At 36.2% G+C, this 16,926-nt stretch overlaps 1 long non-coding RNA gene across 3 annotated transcripts in view; it reads right to left on the bottom strand.

Moving 5' to 3' along the window:
• The window catches only part of LOC112915780 (uncharacterized), an 86,731-nt gene that overhangs the window by 45,039 nt on the left and 24,766 nt on the right, over window positions 1-16,926 (bottom strand). The window lies entirely within an intron of this gene.

Below are 16,926 nucleotides of genomic sequence, written 5' to 3'. Positions count from 1 at the left end.
AAAGATGCTCAACACTATCATCAGGGAAATGCAAATTGAAACCACCATGAGATGTCACTTTACACCTATCAGAATGGCTAGAATCAAAAATACAAGAAAACATGTGTTGTGAGGATGTGGAGAAAAAGGGACCTTGTGCACCATTGGTGGGACTCCAAATTGGAGCAGCCACTGTGGAAAACAGTATGGAGGTTCCTCAAAAAAAATAAATAAATAAAAACAGTATATGATCCAGTAATTGTTCGAGAAAGAGAAATACCGTATGACTTCATTCGTGTGAAATTTAAGAAACAAATGAACAAACAAAATACAGACTCATAAATCCAGAGATCAAACTTGTGTTTGCTGGAGGGGAGGTGAATAGGGGCAAAGATGAAATGGGTGAAGGGGATTATGTGATAAGCACTGAAAAATGTATAGAATTGTCGAATCACTACATTATACACCTGAAACTAATATAACACTGTATATTAATTATGTTTGAATAAAAATAAGTAAATAATAAAATCTAAGTCAGTATCTTAATCAGTAAAAACGGAATATTAATACTCTACCTCTTAGAATTGACTTAAAAATGGAATAAAGTATATAAGGCAACTGAGACACTGCTTACAACATAAAATACTTTGGTAGCTTGTTAACTTTGTCCAATAAAAGAGTAGCATAAACTCTCTCCACATAGAATCCTATGGATTTTCCTCTTTTTTCTAATATAACAAAGTATCTGGGCTCCTCTGAGATTTGTGTTCACTTTAGTATCCAACTTTCTGAACCACAGAGTCAGATCCTCATCTTCGAAAAGAATTTCTAGTGACTGGTACAAGGAAAAATTCTCTCTCCTTAGTTTTATTTTTGGATCTTCGCAATCACATTCTCTTAACAAAGGGTTTTTTCCTCGGGTCCTCATATGTTTGACTCTCATTCAAGGTTTTTGCTCTGACCTGATGTAATTTAATTTACTACAATTCCACTATCAGCATTATTAGACTGGAACATGTCATTTTTTAACATTTACGTAGCCATTTTTAAACTTCTAAATGCTTTCACAATTTTCCTTTAAGTAATGATTTCCCAGAATAGCCCTTTGTAATAGTTAAGCTATATTTGAAAGAATGGTGAAGAAACTGGAAAGGGTCCAAAGAAGAGCAGGGAAAATGATTAAAGGGAGAGAAAATAAATTACCTCAGAGTAAGTTAGAGTTGGAGTTAGAAAGGAAAGGTAGGATGTGAAGGGTCTAATTCTCCAAACCCTCATATGAACCACGGCTAGGGGCACTGGAAGACTATGATGGAAAAGCCAGCACACACACTTCTGAACCACAAGGATGAAGGAAATCTTCAAGGTCTACTTCTATTTCCAACTCCTGATTATTCAAGCCATTTTCTGATTATTCGCCAAATTTATAATATAAATCAGAAATAGCAAACTGGTTGCATTCTATGAGCTAACTGATTAATTGGTGACAATTGATATTCTGAGGATTATGAGTTCACTCATATAATGAGTTGGGTTTCAGAAATCCTGGGGATTAATTTCATATCCAATTATGACTCACTGGGAGACTAGGATATATTAAAACCTTGAGATAATTACTACTTGGGTCATCCAAGGAAAAAGCTATCTTATGTTCTCACTTAAACATCTGTCCTTATTCTGAGAACAAGAATATAGCTCACAACACTCCCTTAGGCTATTCCCCAGAATCAATGTCTCTGCTGGCCATCTCCTATCCACCCTCCTATTTGTCACCCTGTTCTGTGACTTGGGAAGTTACATCAGATGGTCTTCAAGCCTTTTAGCTTTCAGTTGGATTCACCCAATGGGAAGTACTGGCAGATCAGAGAGCAGGAGAATGAAATCAAGATATTTCCTCCTTAAGTCACCCCCTGCCACATAGCCCTCATTAGCTGAGGTTCCACCAAAGTTCATTGCTCCTTTCAGGAGATGCTCCCCATGTAACTCTCTCTCTACATTGTGGTAACCACTTCTCTTCCTTGGGTCCTTACAGTTACTAGGTCTAGGCACTGCACCCTCCCTTATTGGTTTCTTTAACCGTAATTACAACTTGGTTAAGTAATCCCTTTGTTAAGCTGTGCTTACATTGCCCACTTTGAATGTGCAACATGTTTTCTTCCAAAATCCTGACTCATAGAATAGCCCATAAAATTGTACACATATATAATCAATGAATATAGGTGCTTATGCAAGATTTCCCTAAGGCTCCACAATTCAAAATTATATACACATTCCTGGTGCTGAAATGATGAATAACCTCTAATATCACTGTGTGATAAACTTCACAGTGTTGTCTGGTTTTAAGCTGATGCAAATATCAGCCATCATTTTATTTTGTATATCACCAGATTATTCTGTTTATACAGTTGAAACCAACATTGGTCAATAGAGTTCTGTGACTTTAGTCTTTCTGAAGCATCTGCTCAAAAACTTTTGATTTCCAGGGACTGACAACGTGCTGGATGTCTTAGAACACTCGTGTGTTTTCCTTTATTCTCATACTTGCAGTACTTCTGATACCAGACGTGTGGGGTTTTCCCCTACACCAATCAACTTTCTGATACCAGCTGGGTGCCCTACAGTTCAATTCAGTTCTGGCACTATCCCTCTGGAGTAGCATCAGATCCCACAGCTTAAGGACTCAACTACACAAGACTCCCTCCATTTCAGAAGCCTAACTCAAGCCGCAGATTGTCAACTGTGTTTCTGATTGACCAAGTATAAATCAAGGCTCCCATGACCCCTCTTTGGGTTGGATCATTTGCTAGATCAACTCACAGAATGCAGGGGAACACTTACCAGTTTTCCAATTTATTGTTAATAAAAGATATGATTAACGATACAGATGAACAATCAAGTAAAAAAATACATAAGATAAGATCCAGAAATATCCGGAGCACAGGAACTTCTGTGCCCATTGAGCTGAGATGTACCATTCTTCCAGATTGTGGGTATGTTCACCAACCAGAAAGCTCTCCAAACACCAAACTTTGGGCATTTTTATGGAACTTCATCAGATAGGCATGATCACTCATGAATCCTATTCTCAGCCTTGCTCCTCTCCAGGAGGATAGAAGTAGGGCTGAAAGTTCCAAGCTTCTAATCATAGCTTGGTCTTTCTGATGACCAGCCTCCATCCAGCAACCCACCAACCATCACCTCATTAAAAGAAAAGACACTCCTATCACCCAAGAAATTCCAAGAGATTTGGGAGTTCTGTGTCAGGAACAGAATTCAAAATCAAAATTAGAACAAAACATGTCCCTAGTGATCTGATCACTTAGGAAATTGCAAGGGTTCCAGGAATCAGAGGCAGAAACCAACATGTAAATAATTTCTATGATTTCACACTGGGATATTTTCTGAACTCTAGCATGATTAAGCATCCAAATTTTTCCAAATTCTATCAAAGTATGCTAAGTTTCTAACATTGCCAGGTAATATATTACTTGGGGTTTGTGGCAACAATCCAGAATCCAGAACACAACAAAATGAAAAGTCACTTTTCCTGGTCCCCCTTCCTCAGAGAGCTCACAATCTAGTAGATGAGGTAGAGATATGAATCCTCAAACATTAGTAGACAAAATGTAATAATAATTCAATATTTATTCATTGAACATGTAACAGGCAAAGTGCTAGGCCCTGAAGATAAAAACAATGAATAAAAATGGCCCCTATTCTCAAAATGCTCACAATCTAATAGGAAATCAGACACATTGAAATTCTTAGTACTGGAAGTGTAATAAATACTTAAAAGAAATACAAACCAAAAAAAGCAACTAATTCTTGTCATGAAACATTTGAGAAGGCATCATGGAGGAGATGGCAATGGAGGAAGATGAGGCACCTGCCAAGGGAGAATCAAAGAAAACTGAAATTATATGGCATGTTTACAGAATGAAAAGTAAACATATGAGCAGAGCATAAGATAGAAACACGAGAAGCAAAATTAGGAGTATAGACCCTGGAGGAATAAATTGAATAGATAAAGTTACCACCAAGGATGCATTATTCACTGGGCTATTGTAGAGGTTAGAGCAAAGTAGCAATCACATGTATTTGAATGAAATAAAAATAGATCAACATGGCAGATAGGTTGAGTTTTTCCTTCCCTACTACATACTCAGTTCAGCTTCACTCCTACCTGACTTCTGACTCCCACCTTGCAAAGAGAGAAACAGGTAAGAGAAAGCAAGAGGCCAGCACGTGTCCAAGACATGAATGGTCTTGATTACAATTTACAAAAATCTTGAGACTCTACTATAATTTCTCAAGCACTATACTAGGCACTAAGGGAAATACAAAGGAACAACTTTTCCTTACTTTTTCGCCCCATCGTTTCATAAAACAAAAACAAAACAAAATAAAACAAAACGAGGAAAACAGTGCTGTGAAATAACTTGTCCAACGTCACGCACCTGTGTGAAGGCAGCCTTGGAAACACTCCAACATCTGGGATGCTGCAAGTACCACTGAAAGCAGGGAACATCACCTCGCTTCCCTAACTGCTTTGAAAGTAGCTAAATACTATAAACAATGCTTATCAAGAAACTATACCATTTCATCAGTTACACTTATGATAGTGATAAATTAAGATTCGTAAACACTTTGCAGGTTGATGAGTATTCTGACTGATTTTGTAAATTCCTACACCAGGTTAATTTTTCCTTGTAGATACTCTGAGCAGCCACAGAAACTCCCTGTCAAGGACTGGTGAGAACACAGCCTGCCCCATTCACCCTCTCTGTTAGTCGGAACCCGGCCAAAACACAAACAAACAAATTACCATGCCAGACAATTTCACACAGAGAATTTAATAACAGAAATTATTTATGAAGATCTTTGAAGTGCTGAAATAGCAGCTTAGGGAGGGTGAGGCAGCCAAGATCAGCAACTGCAAGCAGCAGCTGACACCCTAGCTGCCACTAGGGCTAGAGGGACAAAGGAAGGCAGTGCAGTTACTGAAACTCCAGAGCTTGGCCGCTAGTGGAAGCTGGGTTCTGTCTAGAGCCTAGGATTGAGAGGAAAAGGCTGACTGGAGAGAGCTGGAACCACATAGAAAGTGTGATCTGGGTCAGAGAGGCAGAGAAGGAGTGAGAGAGGGAGATTGGGACCTTGCCCTCCTTCCATCATGTGCTTATCCCTAGAGTAGTGGGTATTTCTCTCTACTCTAATTGCCTATTTATTTATCCATCTATACCAATGCTTCCCAATGGGAAGCAGGACAAAGAAGCCTGAGAAATATAGTTTGCAGGAGTCCAATCAAAACAGGGAAATGGCAGCCAATGGATCTGAGCTCAAATATACTAATGTCCTGCACGCTCTAAAATTTCACCCTTGCCATTAGTAAGATGTCCCAAGTCTCCTTGCTCCTCTTTGTCTGTGTGCCTTTCTCCAAGGAAGGGCAAAGTTTATGTCCACACCCATTTATTTGTGAGGAGTCACTGGGTCCCTTAGGAATATGGTGCACCTAAAGAGAGGTTACTGCAGGAAAAGCGGTGTAATCATTCCCTGGAGAACAGATCAGAGATTGTTTCCTTGACAGTTTAATATTTCAGAATCTCCAAAAAGAATGCCTAATAGCATCATCGAGCTATTTCATGAATATTTGGTCCTAAAAGCAATGGTGATCACTTACGGGTTCAGAACATTAAAAATTGCCTCCTCCTTTTTTGCGAGCAATTTCTTAAAGCCCCCTTTTAGGTACATTTGGACACTCCCGACTGCAAAGCCTGTGAACTGTGATGTCACCCTAATCCCTAGCATTCTCTGAACACTTTAGAATGCCACGTATTGGGCTAAGCACTTCTGGGAATCATTTAACGCTCCCAATCTTTCCCACCCCCCATGAAGTAGGTACTAGTAAAACACACAGTCTAGAGATAAATGAAATGAGAGGAAGTTAAATAAAGTATCCACGGTTACATGGCTTGGCAGAGTAATACTCTAACATGGGATTTAAAGACAATAGAGCCCTTCCTTTTAATCACTATGTTGGCTAGTAAAATGCTATACAGCATTTATTTGTTTGCATCTCTCTCTTCTTCAATAGAATACAAATGAAAAAGAGGATTCAGTCTTATTTACACTCATATCCTCCTCATCTACCAAAAGTATTCATTTTCCATAACTGTGTTGAATGAATAAAGGTTCAGTATGCTTTAATTTCGCACAAAATTGAACAAGGTAAAAGAACAACACAAAAAAGTGCATTATCACCAAATATACAAACCTAAAATACTACAATTGCCTTCTTAATCTCACAACAGATTTATTCTAAAACTCAATTTTCTCTTTAACAACTCTCATGCCACCTAATATTGAAATATTTATTACCAAATGCATTTAAGTGCCTATCTGTGCATTCTAAACTCAAGCTCTCCAGATCAATAAAACTCAAATTGCTTTTTAAAAAGAGATTCTAAGACTTATTTTTTAAATACTTCAAAAGCAAGATCAAGATTATAAATTGAGTTCAAACTCCATAAAAATGCTAAGGAATATCAAAAAGTTTTCCAATTAATGCTTGGAAATTAGGAAAGATGAACATTGCACCTAAATACGCATTGTTTTTTTCAAACTGTCCTTTGGAATTCCCCACACTTAATTCAGCTATGCTTCACTGTTAAAACTATCTTCTGAACTTCTTCCAAGAACTAGCTTCAGAATCACAGACACAAAAAAATGTTATTCTCACTTATATTTGCCTTGTTATCCATCTCCATTCTTAGTCCTTTGAGATCAGTGACTATATCTGCTTCATCATTGTATTCCCAGCAGCCCATAGAGCACCTGTGAGCTGACAGTCAATGTTTGTAGAACGAAAATTTAGACAACGAATTCATCCACACCTGAGAAAGATTGAGATGTTTTTCCTTCTCACTCAAAAGAGGGTAATTTGATGGAAAAACTCTCAGCCATCCACTGACTCATCCTGACTTTCATGTCACCATTTGGGGTCAGTACCTCTCTTAATAGTTCCATAGCAATTTAAAAAAGTAACTTCTCCCTTGTTGGACTACGATGGCCATCCCATTAAGAAAAGTGTCTGTGGGGAGCTCAAAAAAGGTTAAAGAGCCATAGATACTCCTAGACCTAGTAATTAGCACTTTATATAACAGTGATAAGAAGTGATAAAATCTGAAACAAAAAGATACCAAAAGAGTACTCTATGGTGACCATCCTTTTCTGTTTGCCTGGAACAGTTCAGATACCACCTATTATCCTGGCATAATTATTTGCTGTGTCCATTTCATTCTCAAAAGTACTATGATTTAGGTGACTGATTATATGATTGCTCCAATTTTAATTCATTAATAATTAGAACATCCCAAATCTCCTTCAGAATTGGTTCTGTTATTCTATCTTTCTAAAATGATTTCCTTATTATTCAGAATGTTTTCCTCTCCCATTCAGTACTTATTTTGCTATTACTAAAGTGAATGAGCAATTAAGTAAATATTATTCATTATTAAAACAAAGCTGCCAAAACATACACTTTTTGGTAAATAAAGGTTTACCTTTATCTTGGCCTGTCTAAACCTGCATAAATGAAGATCATAAAGATAATAGAAATTTATGAGGTCTGGCACAATGATAACACATTAAAAACAATTTAAGACCAAAAGAGAAGGTTTCTAGCCTCTCTTGAGTGGAGTTTTTTTCAGTGTTGTAATTTTAAGACCAATTTTACCATAAAATTAAGGAAACTACCTCATAGTCATTCCATTTATTTCAACTATTTCAGCCATCCATGCGGATCACTCCAAAGTCAGTGAGGCCATGAAATCAGTATTGATCATAAAGACAATTGAAATTACTAAATCAAGCTCATAAGATTATATACATGACCTAACCTCAGTGAAGAAATAAATACATATTTCTAATGTGATTTCACAGAAGATGTTTCATATGTCTTTGGTAAAGAAGAATTTTTTCTGAACCTGAGAATGTAGGTCATTTCATTTAATTCTCATTTACTCCTTCACTCCTACATAAACGCTAATTTTCTGATGCCCTAATAAGTGCCAAGCATAGTGTTACACACTCAAGACAGCAAGGACACTACCACTGAGTAAACAGATATATAAAGATCATACAGACTGTTCAAGAGAACCATGCTTCAAATGTGATGCAATCACAGGAAAAAAAGTGATTACCTTCATCAGGATTGAGATAAGTTCTCACAGAGAAAAAAAAAAAAATTCCATAACATTGAGGGTCCTCTTTTTTCTGCTCAGCTTTCTTCTCTATATTCATGTAATACTTTTCCCTTGCCTATAGTATCACACAACTGTCAATTTTCCCCATATTCCATATTTGTCCAGTTTCCCAGATTCACTATGCTATGTGGTATATCCATACACCAGGCACATGGAAATTCCTCTGACAGCTGTGTCCTCACCCAATATCTCTCTGATAGATTCCCATATCTTCTTTAAGACCCAGCTCATGCCATTCCTGACTATCAATCTGGAGACATTCCTTCTTCAAAATGTTTGCACTTTTTTCTATGCGCTTTAGGGTAAGGTTTTTGTTATAGTCACCTAGGATTCCATGATATCTTGCACTGTGCTTTCAATAAATATTTGTTGAATGAATTAATGAAAATTTGACCTAGATCTTCATGAGTACCATAAAGTAATTAAAAGCTAACATTCCATATGTACATACTGACCATATAGCCTAGCAATTCCACTTGCAGTTATTTACTCAGGAGAAATTAAAACATATGTCCATGTAAAAACATGCAAATAAATAGCACTTTATTTATAATAGACAAAAAATGGGCATAGCTCAAATATCTGTCGAACAATACTATCCAGCAGTAAAAAAGAATTAATGGTTGATTCCTATAACATAATAGTTGAATATCAAAAATGTTATGCTGGGGTAGCCTGGGTGGCTCAGCGCCACCTTCAGTCCAGGTTATGATCCTGGAGACCCAGAATCGAGTCCCATGTCAGGCTCCCTGCATGGAGCCTGCTTCTCCCTCTCCCTCTGCCTGTGTCTGTGCCTCTCTCTCTCTCTCTCTCTCTCTTTCTCTGTGTCTCTCATGAATAAATAAATAAAATCTTTTTTTTAAATGTTATGCTGAGCAAAAAAAAGTCTGACACAATTCAATTTATATGAAACCTTAGGAAAAATAAGTCTAATCCATAGAAGTAGAAAGCAGATCAGCAGTTGCCCAGAGCTGGGGGTGAAGAGCAGGTACTGACTGAGAAGGGACACGGGACCACCTCTCCAGGTGAATAAAATATTCTATATCTTGAATGTGGTAGTGGCTACATAGGTGTTTACATTTGCCAATCAACAATCTTACACATAAAATGCATGCATTTTATTGTATACAAATTGTACCTCTATGAAAAGTTCATTGGTAAAAACTTTATAATAATTTGCATCTACAGGGGCATATCAGATTTTGGAGACCTGAAGCTTCTGGAATTTGGGTAGCCTCCTTTATAAAAAATACAAAATTAGATTAAAAGCTACCACTTATTCAGAATGAGAAATGAAACCCTGCAAGTTACAGATATTTTAAAAATTGACAAATACTATAGACATTATAAAACTTCTGTTTATTTTTTCCTTAGAAAAATAAAATAAAATTTTTATTAATAAACCATATGATGCACCCTTGGAGCACATTTTTCCTACATGTTTTGCTATGTACTCCGATTAACTCTTTATAGAAAAATGATTTTGTAATATTTTCAATAGAAAGAATGAAAATATCATTCAGTCTTTCCTCTAGCCTGAGTGATTAAAATTTTGTTTTATTATTATTGATGATTTTTGAAAGTTCCTTCTAGCCTCATAACACATTATTGATAATGTCATGTGATCTTTAAAGAAGTTGTCAGATTTGGGGAATACCTCTGTCATGCTTCTTTTCACATATGAGCTGTTATAGATATACTTACTGTTTATAGGAATGCTATTTGTGCCTTTCTGAATTCTAACAAATTCTATTTTATGAACTTCCCATTTAAAAATTGAAATACCTGGTACATCTATATTATATATCTCATACTCACATATATTGCTAAAAAGAGTAATTTTGACCAGGTACCAATGAGATTTGAATCCTTTAGAGTTTGCACATTCTGGATTTTGGAAAAATTCTCCCCAAGTAGTTTCTGTTTTACTTTTCAAATTTGTCTTCTCTGCTAACCACACATTCCTGGTACCAGGTACTGTAGAAAACTTTCACATCACCATGAGATCTCTAGCATGGGATTTTTCCTGACATAATCCTGGTTAAATTGGCACAGGGCTAATAGCAGACTGGAAGCCATTCTTGCACTGACATCCTGAAATAATTTATTATACTGAAAAGCAACTGCAAACCACATAAACATCCCACCAAACCCAAACTAAATGTGTCTGCAATTTCATTTCCTCTTAGATTCCAGTAGTGCCCACAATCATTCCCGTGTCACTGACATGAGGGTGATAAAGGGAACATCAGAAAGAGATGGCAATTAGATCTTAACTGATTGCTCTTAGAAAGCACAGCTTCTGCAAATTTTTCAACACCATATCACCACATGAGGAGATTACCAAAGCTCATTCTTTACCTACACAGTAAATCCATTCAATATTTATTATTTACTCATTCATTCATTCATTCAACAAACATTTGTTTTGTGGAACATCCTAACCCACATAAGTTTTCTCCTTAATTCTGATAGTCTAGAAAAACATAACTAGAAAAGATACATGTGAACTTTATTTCCTGCAAAGAAAAATTGCAAAGAATTCTTTCTGGACCTCCTTGTGAACTTGGCAACCCTTTGTGAAATTCAGTGTGAAGCTGTATAATTCTAAATTGATGATGTAGGTCAAAATGTTTCATATAGGAGACTGAAGAGGCCTGAAAAAGGACTTTCTTGGTTGGTTTCAATCATGATACTTACATTATATCTGCCAAACATCTGAACATTTCACATGCATCTTATGTCAGACTCATAACAGCTTCACAGAAACACTGAAAAACAAAATACTAGTTGTGTAGCAAGGAGAATATATTTTGTGAGGTTTGAAATCTAGGCACGGTATTCTTCAAGCAACTTAAAGATGGGAATTACCTGCTTTCTGAAAAGATTTTTCCAGTAAGCACTTCTCAAGAGGTTAGACAGCAATCTATATCTGTAATATATAGATGTATAGACATTTACAAACACTCTTTTCCATTGTTTCGGGGGAAATGATCTTTCTTTGAGGTTATAAAGTGAGTAATAGGAAGTTGATAAGCTGATTGATCAGTCCGAGGAGACTAGAATGTGTGAATTGGAGCGATATTTTCAATAAGTCATGTATTTTTCTCAACACCTTGGGATTACTCAGAGTTCCAATCTGCTTGCTACATATTTTCATACCTTCAACCAATATTTTATTTCATTGAAGCTAAAGATCTAAGTTATTTTTTTAATATCCATAAGCAAATTTTATTACATATTCTACTTCAAAAAATGTACATGTCTTCAAAAATACGAAGTATTTACATCAAGTGATATCACAAAATGCAAATGGTTCATATCTTATTGATTTTAAATATTAGGCAAATATAAAACAGAAAAAGTGGGAAGTCTTTCCTGTTCCAAGGGAAATATCATCGTTGGTACTTCTCTGTTTCCTTCTCCATCCACCCAATGATCAACTATTGGTATGTACAGGTTCAGCTGTGCCCAAGAAGAAAAAAGACTTCTCTCTTCTTAGAAGCTTACCAGGCTACAAGTTAGGGGGGATCAACGATAATTTGTAGTCCTATGTTAGATCACTAGAATGCCTAGCTAAACTAACATCTTAGGAGCCCTTAATAACCCTGACCTTCAGCTCACTCCCCTCAAGGAATGTATTGCTCCCTCATGAGACAGCAGGCCTTCTGTTCCTCTTGAGTTCCCCAAATCAGCTCTGGGTCCATCTCCCAGAACTAGAACCCTACTCTCATTCCCTTTCCCTTAGGCCCTTAGCCTCTCTGGTAGATGGACCCTAGTTTTATCCTTGGGCCTAGCCCATGAACATGAACTCTTTCTTCTCTTATGACTAGGTCTTTCCCTAAAAGATTCTTCAGTCCCAAAAAAAAAAAAAAAAAAAAAAAGATTCTTCAGTCCCTGTTGCTAGGAGAACATCCCACCAGGCTTATAGACATGTCTGGGCATGCTCAAATTCTGAGCAGAGCATAGTTTAGCTCCAAGGGATAAACCACACTACTTTAAAGTTGAGATAGAAAAAGCTTCCAGACAATTCTTATAGACAAGATTAATAAAAAAAAAAAAAAAAAAAAGAGGTTAACTGTGTGTTTAAAAGAAATGGGATTTATGTATAAAGAACTTAAAAGCATTATCTTCTGAAAACTGATGGGAATAAGTCATTTTTTAGTAAATGTTGATATAATGTACACTTGCACTTTTAGAGTCTCATTTATCTGTTACCTCTTGCAGAAAATGTAATGTTACCCCAGAGCCCACAAAGAAATAATTTTCCATTCAATGAGTGGTTAACTCTACTTAACTTAGATCTGATCCTTTAAAAGAAGAATAAAACCCACAACAGCTATTATCATTTTATTGTAGGTCACAAGACAATATTATTGAATGATAACTCTACTACCAGGAATAAAAGTTTTCAAAATTGGTTACTTTCCCTTTCTAGGTGGAAAAACAAAGTATAATAATGATGTGGAAATATTTAAATTTTATATACAAGAGAATTATAAGATTTCTGTTCAATATTGCCATTTACACATAGGAAGGAAGATTTCTATGACTCTGATAATTTATTTATCTTTATTTCCACTTATAAATTTGGTTTTGTGGCTATTGCCATCTCAGGATGAAGACTACTTCTAGATCTCAGGTTTAAAAATTAAATGAAAAGAGGGAATATAATTACGTCAAAACATGTTTTCTTCTTTTTTTGATAAAGCTTATTGAAATTAGTTTTAAGTAGATCAACTATATAATACCATCAAGAATTTTCTAAAAGCTTACAGAATCAAAGAGAAAAAAGGAGATATAAAATTAAGGAACCCCTGGCATTTTCAGTGAACTTGCATGTATAGGATATACAGCAGGTACAAGACACTTCAAATACCTTTTCGCATTTAATTTTTTTTAAGATTTTATGTATTTATTCATGATAGACATAGAGAGAGAGAGAGAGAGAGAGAGGCAGAGACACAGGCAGAGGGACAATCAGGCTCCATGCAGGGAGCCCGATGTGGGACTCGATCCCAGGACTCCAGGATCAGGCCCTGGGCCAAAGGCAGGCGCTGAACAGCTGAGCCACCCAGGGATCCCCTCTCATTTAATTTTTGACACAATGCTACAAAACAAGTGATATTATCCTGTATTAATTAATGAGAAAATGTTAAGTAATCTCATGTTATATAACTAGTAAATAGCAGAGCAAGGGTTTGGTAGAGTTTTTCTTAATTCAAAACACAGGCTTTTTCTACCACGCTATGCTGTCTTCAAGAAAATTAACCTTTGAGAGGTAATCAAAAGGTTTTCAAGGTTAACTGTTGTTATGTTTTGATTTATTTTACAGGTTACAAAACCCAATAATGGGTAAAAGCATTCTTAGACTCCACAAGGCTGAGGTTAATAGATAGTTGCTTCTCTATTGGTTTCAGTTGCATTAATGTGTTGACTTCAGCATGTTCACTAAATATCCTCAAGTTCCCATGTTAGCATTGCTAAATAATATGTTCAACTCAAAATTCCCAGTGAGGATCCTCTGGTACAATGTTCTCATTGACCATTTTTTCTAAAAATAAAATAATGAGATCTCATGGCATTGATATGCATTAGTAAAACAAGGAAAGTAAAATTTGCTTTTTGATTTTCAAGAGACCAACTGAGGAAATTAAGATAAGTCCTCTGAATCTATCTTATTCATCCATTTTTCAATTCACTCATTCATTTATTCATTTGTTCACTAAAAAAATATGTCTGACCTCCTTAACTCCTGGCACTATTTCTATTATGCATGAATACAAGTAAATGAGATAAAGTTTCTGAACTTATATTTTAGGAGGTGAGAAGGCAGAGCAGAATGAAATCTGATATTTATCCAGCAGCTCCTTCCCCACAAGGATTAAGGATGGCGGCTGTGTTCCTCCAATTTGTATTGCTCCTTCAGGTGCCCCTCTCCAAATTGCTCTGACCTGATTCCAGGGCTTAAAGGGGGTCCTTTAAGGACTACGGCCACTGCAGTATCCCTGCTGATTATTGTAATACTGCCCACATCTTTAACAAACTTCTCTCTTGATCCTGTTTGCATGTACTATATATTTCCATGATCTTGGAACCTTTGATTTTCTTATTTTTCCAAATCCTACCTTCTCTACTGCCTGCTAACACTTCTAAGAATTTACATGAAGAAGAGAAATGTAGGCTAATTATACAAAGATCATCTTCAGAAAAAAAAGATAAAGAACATGAAGGTGAGACAAAAAGGCAAGTGGTTAATAAAATGATCAAATGACAAAAGAGCCAAAGAAACAAGGGATTTATGATACCAATATGCAACAGGCTGTCCTGGTTTACTAGCCCATTCTCAGGAGTCTTCCCTGGGTTAATCATACAGTCAATCAGTGTGTGTGTCTATCATCTGTCTGTGTGTCACTCCTTGTCCGTATAGTTCTTCTGAAAAGCTCTTGTCTTTTCTTTCACAACCATCATAAAGCTGCCTAAACCTGAAAAGGATGTGTCTGCTCTTCTCTGTCATTCATTGCTTTATCTTAGGTCACACACCAATCAAAATAGAGGGATACAAGAAGGAGAAAAATCACCATTATCCAGGCCCAGTGGAATATCTGACATAGGCAAGGTTTCTTAGTGCATACAAAAAGCATTGGGAAAGTGTTGTTAAGGAACAAGATCTTCACAAATTCCAATGTATTATATTACATATTATTTAAAATTTACCAAGAGAAAATATACCTTTATAATTGAGGCTTCTAGGACTCAGCACCTTAACTAAGTGATCCAACTTATCACCAATCATCTGATATTATATGCCTCAGAAGGGGATGTGCTGTGAAGTATAGATCACCGCTTATCAATCACTCTTGTCAGAATGCTTAAACTGTAGCTCCTCCAAACTCTGGACCTAACATTCAGTTTGCAGGAAACACAGAGGATTAGAGGAATAAGTTATTCAACACTCACTGTTAAGGAAAATAACCAGATGAAAGGGACATTCTGCAACACTGTCTGCTCAGAACTCCTTTAAAAGTCAATGTCAGGGAGCACCTGGGTGGTTCAGTCAGTTAAGTATCTGCCTTTGGCTCAGGTCATGATCTCAGTGTCCTTGGATCAAGCCCTACGTTGGGCTCTCTGCTCAGAAGGGAATCTACTTCTTCCTCTCCCTCCATGCTCTCTCTCTCTCTCTCATTCTCTCTCAAATAAATAAAAAAATATTTTTTAAAAAGTCAATGTCAGAAGATCCCTGATAGCCAAAGCAATGTTGAAGAAGAACAAAGCTAGAGGAATCACACTTCCTGATTTCAAACTATATTACAAACCTTGAGTAATCCAAATAATATGGTATTAACATAAAAACAGACATAGATCGATGGAGCAGAATAAAGAGCCTATGTATAAATTCACATCTATATGGTCAATTAACTTACAACGAAATAGTCAAAAATATACAATGGAGAAATGATAGTCCCTTAAACAAATGATGTTGGGAAAACGGAGCAGGCACATGCAAAAAAAATGAAACCGAGTCAATCTTACACCACACAAAAAAAACAACTCAAAATGGGTTAAAAACTTAAATGTAAAAAAAAAAAAAAAAAAAAAAAAAAAAAAAAACCTTAAATGTAAAACCTAAAATTGTAAAATTCCTGGAAGACAACATAGGTGAAAGCTCCTAGATATTGGTCTCGGCAGTGATTTTTTTTTAATTTGACACAAGAAGCAAATACAAAAATGTAAAACTATATCAAACTAAAAAGCACAACAAAGAAAACCATCAACAAAACTAAAAGGCAATGGAATGTGGGAGAGTATTTGCACATTACTCTCCCACATTGTGGGAGAGTATTTCCAGTGAGGGGCTGATATCCAAAATATACAAAGAACTCAACAAGTCAACAGTAAAAAAATAATGATAGCAAAATAATCATAATAACCCAATTAAAAAGTGGGTAGAGACCTGAATAGACATTTTACCAATTTTACCATATGCAGACGTACCAACAGGTATATGAAAAGCTGCTCAATATCACAAATCATCAGGGGAATGTATATCAGAACCACAACGAGATTTCGCCTCACACCTGTTAGGATGGCTACTACCAAAAAGACTAGAGTTAACAAGTGCTGGTGAGGATGTGAGAAAAGAAAACCCTTGTACACTCTTGTCAGGAATACAAACTGGTTCAACCACTATGGAAAACAATATGTAAATTCCTGAAAAAAATTAAAAATAGAACTACCACATGAACCTGCCATCCCATTTCTGGGTATATATCTAAATGAAATGAAATCTGATCTCAAAGAGACATCTGTATTCTCATGCTCATTAAGCATTAGTCCCAATTTCCACGATATGAAAGCAAACTAAGTGTTCATTGATGGATAAACGGATACATACACACACACTCACACATACACATGCGCACACACAGAGTGGAATATTATTTAACCCTAAAAAAGAAGTCAGTCTTATCATTTGTAACAACATGGATGAAACTTGAGGTCATTACACTAAGTAAAATAAGCTAGACAGAGAAAGACAAATCCCACATGGTACCACATGCAGTATGTAAAAAACGAAAGTAAATATAAACCAAAAAATAAGTTGAACTCGGAAACAGAGAGTAGAAAATTGGCTGCCAGGGACTGGAGGTGGGGAAAAATAGGGAAAGTTTGGTTAAAGTGTACAGAC

This window comes from Vulpes vulpes, chromosome 11, assembly GCF_048418805.1.
Source record: "Vulpes vulpes isolate BD-2025 chromosome 11, VulVul3, whole genome shotgun sequence".
Lineage (NCBI taxonomy): Eukaryota > Metazoa > Chordata > Mammalia > Carnivora > Canidae > Vulpes > Vulpes vulpes.
The sequence above is the reverse complement of the archived record's forward strand: the minus strand, read 5'-3'. Positions and strand labels throughout refer to the sequence as shown.